This window comes from Rhea pennata, chromosome 4, assembly GCF_028389875.1.
Source record: "Rhea pennata isolate bPtePen1 chromosome 4, bPtePen1.pri, whole genome shotgun sequence".
Lineage (NCBI taxonomy): Eukaryota > Metazoa > Chordata > Aves > Rheiformes > Rheidae > Rhea > Rhea pennata.
The window spans coordinates 58,857,169-58,863,233 of record NC_084666.1 but is presented as its reverse complement, the minus strand read 5'-3'; positions in this window follow the sequence as shown (position 1 = coordinate 58,863,233).

Genomic DNA, 6,065 nt, shown 5'->3' with positions numbered 1-6,065 from the left:
TCCTAGTGGGAATGAAAAAGATGGAGTCACCCATCAGAATAAGGGAAGAAGAAAAGTAAATCGCAGCTGTAGTGGAAGGCATAGGAACAGGGCAAGGTGGTAAAAAGCATAGACACATGGTGGTACCTTGGGAAAACCAAGTAGGAGAAAAACAGAAAGAGAGAAGCCCTGAAAAAAAAAATACAAATTCAGAAGCAAATACATGCAGACATGTTTTCCTTTCTAAAAAATCCTTCTCTTCTGTCTTTTCCTTTTCTCTTTTCTATTCATAATAATATATATTTTTCAATATTCTCCACACTTTAGTGTTCTCTGATTTTATACTGAACATGAAATTGTATTATGGGATCCTGAAAATATTACAACAAAAAGCTTGAGTGGCACACCTGACCTGTGTTTCAAGTTGAGAAAGCCACGATGATTAATTAATAATGATTAATAACAGTCATGAACCTTTTAAGCAGCAGACCGTCATGGGTAAAGTCAGCACATTCCAGGGAAAGCAACCTGAAAGAAGGAACAAAATGTTAGGGAATTAATTTGAGAAAGGCTGAGAGAGCCACGAGCCCACACATTGCCTGTTGCCTGTGCGAGCTCCCTTAGACAACAGCGCCCACCACTGCTTGCTGGGTGAAGGGCTGTGGTGCCGCTGCAGGACCCTGGCCCATCCAGGGCACTGTCACGCAAAGAAATTGGTGCTCTAACTATGGGCACTAAAAAACTGGCTGCCAGTCTTTTCAATCAGATCTTTTTTTCCTGCTTAGCAGGGAAAAAATCCTGAAATAGCAACCAAAAAAGTTTTTGCACTTTGTTTGCTTTTTGAAGGAGAGAAGTTTGTTCCCATGCAGGGAGGGAATTCTTGCTGGCCAGAAAGCAAAAGACTACAGGTACCTTCCCTGAGAGCCAGCTACAGCTAAGAGGGGGAAGACCCTGAATACTGAACACAGTGAGCAAACACTACATTCATTAATACATGCAACTGAACAGGGACCTTGTGGAATATTCTAGTGGTTGCATATTTTAGAATATTTAGAGAATTGGAAACTGCACAAAGAGAAACTAGTCACATGACAGTTCTCAGTCCCACCAGATGTGCCCGTGAACACAGGAACCATACAAAGTCACTCCAGTAGGCAGCAGCTTATCCTTCATTTTCTTTCAAGGCACTGACCACTCTTAGGAACGTGGACAGCTGTGATTAGAAGGCTTGCAGCACCCCTAACAACATGGAGCTGCTTAGCCCACAGACCCCTTCATAAGCTTTCAGCATTTGCATAGATACTTTGCTGAAAAGGGATGAAAATAAACATAGCAATAAACGCTTTACTGAGTCAAGAAGATGGAGCCTTCTATTCATGAGTGAGCAATGCAGCATCAGTGGTAACAACCTAGAGGCGTTAGATGGTAGATTACCAATAAAGTGCTTTGTTCAGTTACATTTCACCTACCTATTCCAGGCTCTGGATTCTTTTTGACAATAACATGATTTTGACGTGTTCTTTTTGAAGGTTTTTTGATTTAAAGCTTGCAAGCCATAGAAAGGATTTGGAGAAGAAAGTCAGTATTTGTGATGAGAACAATCCAGAACCAGCATGTTCTGCACCAGTCACCTCACCTCACTTTGAATGACAAACAGAGGAAATAGGAACCTGATTGTTCTGCCTGGCCCAAGCACTGGAGCAGGGACTTTACATGAACAGCAATTCATTTCTTTCAAAGGCAGACACATGCATAGCTATGCTCACAGTGGTGAAATGGAAGAAAGGAAAGGCACTGAGCTCTAAAAAGGTCCAATTTCTGTAGCATTTTGTTATACTTCCGACACAACAAAATCATCCTCAAAGTCAGCAGCTCTATTAACATTTTCAGCAGAAAAAAAAAGAGCATCTTAATTAGTTAAGGACAGATCCAATCTCATTTCCCCATTTTCTGTCACTCTCCAACAAAGGAGTAGTAAAAAAGTTTACACTGTATCTCTGGTTCTCATCATTCCCAATAGCCTACTTTTCTTTGTAGGACTGGGGGAAGGAAAAGAAAACATCAGCTTTGAACGCTATCAACCTGCATTTCTAAAGAATGCCAAAAATGTCTCTATAAAGCACAAAAGCTATTATCCACACCCTTCAGAGTAATGACTCACCAGTATACTGGACAACCTTTGCTGATCTATGATTTGTAAATGTATTGTATGCTAAACCTGAAAGAAGAAAAGAAAGTGTTATTGGTTAAGCTTTTCCCTCATAATATTGCCTTCTTCATAAATCATCGCTTTTGGATTTCGAATAAATGAATGCCAGCAGCAATCTGAGGTGTCATATAGTAACAATTGGATAAAGAAACACTGATATGAACAATAAATTGGGTGATCCAGTGACATATGCCCACAAAATAATGTTTAATTCTTAAAATTAACTCTAAGTCATCACAAGTCTTTAAATAAAATTTCTTGCTGAGATCTTTAAAAGTAAAAGTAAATGGCTGAATTATCTAACAAGAAAATAAGTGGCTCATTTTAGTCTAACAAGCATTTCTCATGAATCCACATAAAATAAAATAGTATTTTTATATGCTTCAAAAAAAAAAAAAAAAAAAAGAGGAGGGAAAATAACTAAGCAAGATAGTAAATTACAAAAATTGTTGTCCTATATGGTGTATGCAATAGTGCTAAGATTAACCATATGTGATGAAAACAAGTAGGCAAAAATATATTTCCATCAGGAAAACAGTATCTCTCAGATCACTTTGTGTGTGAGAGACAACAAGGAGAGCAGAAAGGGAAGGAGGGAGGCAGAGGGGTCTTCAGTAAAAACCAGTTTGATTTCTTGAATCTTTCTTTAAAATAGACTCTTTATAAGTAGGAGATGTGATTCTATTACTCATGTGACAATTTGCTCCCACCCTTACAAAGAAATTGATAGGACTTTTTAAGATTTCAGAAACGTGCCAAAAAAACTGAACAAAAATTTTCATGAATGCAACCAGAAGATCTGTAGAGAGGAAAATTATCACCAATGATTATCTACTGCCCAAAAGAACTGTCATTTGTAAGAATTTGTTGTTTAAATTTTTCTTAGCTTTGCACTGTACTAGAAATTCCATGTTTCTATTTTTAACAGGAAGTTATATTTATGGAACTTCTTTCCATTTTAATTTAATTAGACTTCTTAGAGAAAGCATAAGTGGTCAGACTTGTTTTTTCTCTGTTTAATTACTTCAAAGTGGAATTTAACTGCTTCTGTATCATTTGCATTTTAGTATTTGTTTTTAGATGACAGATACTATATTCAGCCTTACACACAGCTGCTGTTCAGAGTTACTATTCATAAAGTTTGGCAGTAATTTAGCTTGTTCACTTTAAGCCATAGCGTCACATTTGTGACAACTGCCAATCTTTGCCAGAATAGTTTCATACACCACCCAGTCATTACTGCCCCTAGCAAAGAAAAAACAGCAGCAGCCTTCTTTACAAGGTACACACTGGAGGACGCATTTCAAGTGTCAGCAGGAATATACATCAAAATCTACAAAACAAGACAAGACTTCTAAATGAACTCAAAGTATGAAATAGCTGAAATATTACATATAACTGTCTACTCTATTACTTAAAATTGCCTTTGTACCAGAACAGCAGAACATAGCAAATCTGCTTCCTTAGGAAGGATTGTAGAGGCATCTACTGGTCTGAAGCTACAGAACAGTAGTTCTGACAGCCACACTGAAAAAAGTGGTAAAACTGTAATAAAGCATACCGGGAGTGACAATACAAATGTAATACATTGTAGAAGAATCAGCACAGCTTTCTTTGAGGAAAGTCTTGCTTCCCAAATCTACTGCAAATCTTTAGAGAAATCAATGAGCATACAGGTAAGGAAGACACAGCTGCCCCTAGGCAGACCTCTGGTCTGATCCTACACAGCCATTTTCATAGGTGCTTACCAGCAATTACCCTGTAACTGATTTCACCTGGGCAAATACTAACTTGCCACAGAAATGGGCTTTCTGTGGCCGCAAGGTATCTCCATTATCTCCATGTAGTGGTCATGCTAAGCTTGTAGTGTGTGCAGATGACCATATTAATCAAGGGTGACTAACTACACACTGACGCTTCCTGATAATTAATCAGGTAAAAACCTGACAGAACACAAAACTGCAAAATACTGAAAATGAATCACTGGAAAGAAGAAAACAAAATCCAAATATATAATATAGCTTCTTGCTTTTGCTGAGCACTTAATAACCTAAATTCAAAATTACTGCATGAACATTACCCTCATTACGTTATTTGGGAAAAATGTGATCACATTCCAAAAGACTAAACTACTCCACTCCAGCAAGGAGGCAAACACAGTCCACACAGACAAAGTCTGTAACTGCTAGAGCAGCAGACTATACAAATAACTTGATATAACTGGACTGACTGTATTTAATCAGACAGACCAAAAGACTTCATGTACATTTGGTTTAATTTCAAGCAGTTTCTCTAAACCTGAATTCTTCACAAGAAGGTAAAGGAGGAAGAGGAAATATCATGATTAAGGCATTTGCAAGGGATTCATGCAGCCTGATCTTAAGCATCATCTTTGACTTCACACGCAGCCTCTGGTAAATTCCTTAATTTGGGCCCATTCCTGCAGAGAAAAATTTGAAGAACGTATTCACTAATATTAGCAAGGTTCTCCCAATGCCAGCTGCAGTTCATGACAGCAGATGCCAATCCAGGACAGCCCAGCTTGAGTCCTGTCTCCCTTCCCATAAGACTTCCGCACATTTCCAGCCCTTCCCTCCACCAGCAGCAGCCCTCACCAGATGCCCCCGTGAGTTATTCCAGGCACCAATCTGCAGTTGCATGGTTGGACTCTGCCAGCTTAGGTCCCTGAATCAGTTCACTGAACGGCTGGAAGAGCATCGGTGCCAACACACGGGAGGGGTGGGAACACACGGCCTGAGGAAGCGGGCAGGGTAGGACTATGGCAGCACCAATTTAGACCAGCTTAAACTACCGTGGGGATGACAATGGCATCCACAGCCACTTCCCAGTACTGCAGTGACCTGGAGAATACAAGGAACTGTCCAGGAATAGCAGACAGAAGAGGGCTTTTTTGTTTGTTTGTTTAGTTTTTAGCTGTCACATGAGAAAGTCACTTGTGCTGGTTTTAAGTCTACAGGTCTTAAATTTGGACAAAGAGAAGCAGGGAAGAAAGATTCATGAGAGAGAAATATTGGAAAACAAAGGTTTCAGAATGGATTAGTCTTTAGTTAACATGTTTACTTATAAAAAGAGCTTTTAATTTTTTTTACACTGAAAACCAAGTACTTATCACGTCTTATAATTTCAATCAAAAATTTTAAATCTTGCATTTATTCAGTATAAAAGTTTAAAAGCTGTTAATAATCTGTGAAGAATCAACAGGACTACTAAAAACGTGTAGTTTCTGTAGCTGACATATGTGACTGACCAATAAGTTAGATTTAGAGCTGTAGTATTTAGCCCTCAATGCACGAAACAAAAGTCTCTATTCTCCATCATATGTGTCTATTTAATTTTCAGAGCTAGGCATGAAAGGTAAACTAACAGCAGTAAATTTAAGGCAGCCTATAAAGCAGATTAGTTCTTCCTTCCAACTGCACCTTGTTCCCTGTGAACCTGATAAGCAAGTGGTGCTGCAGTCATCTCCTTTCTCCTAAGACCTCCAAGGTACAGATCTCTTCTTTACCTATTACAGAAATCTTTGACTGGTCCTACAAGTGCCAGACAGCTGCTCTGCTCTGGCAATATACAAACATCTTTCCTTCATTCCCCTATTTGGAGGAGGAGAAGAAAAAAAATGGGAGAGAGCAGCACAAAGCAGGAATGCAATGCCCTGTAAGTACCAGTAATCTGGTATCCCAACTATCTGGAACAGCAACATTAATGCAGCACTAATATATTGTTCACAACCAGACAAGACATCATGACATGCAACTGTAAAACATCCTATATACATAAAGTAGTAAGAAAAATATACCAATTGTTTGAAGCGATGGAATCATATAACCTGGGAAGGGAAAATGGATGTTTACCATAA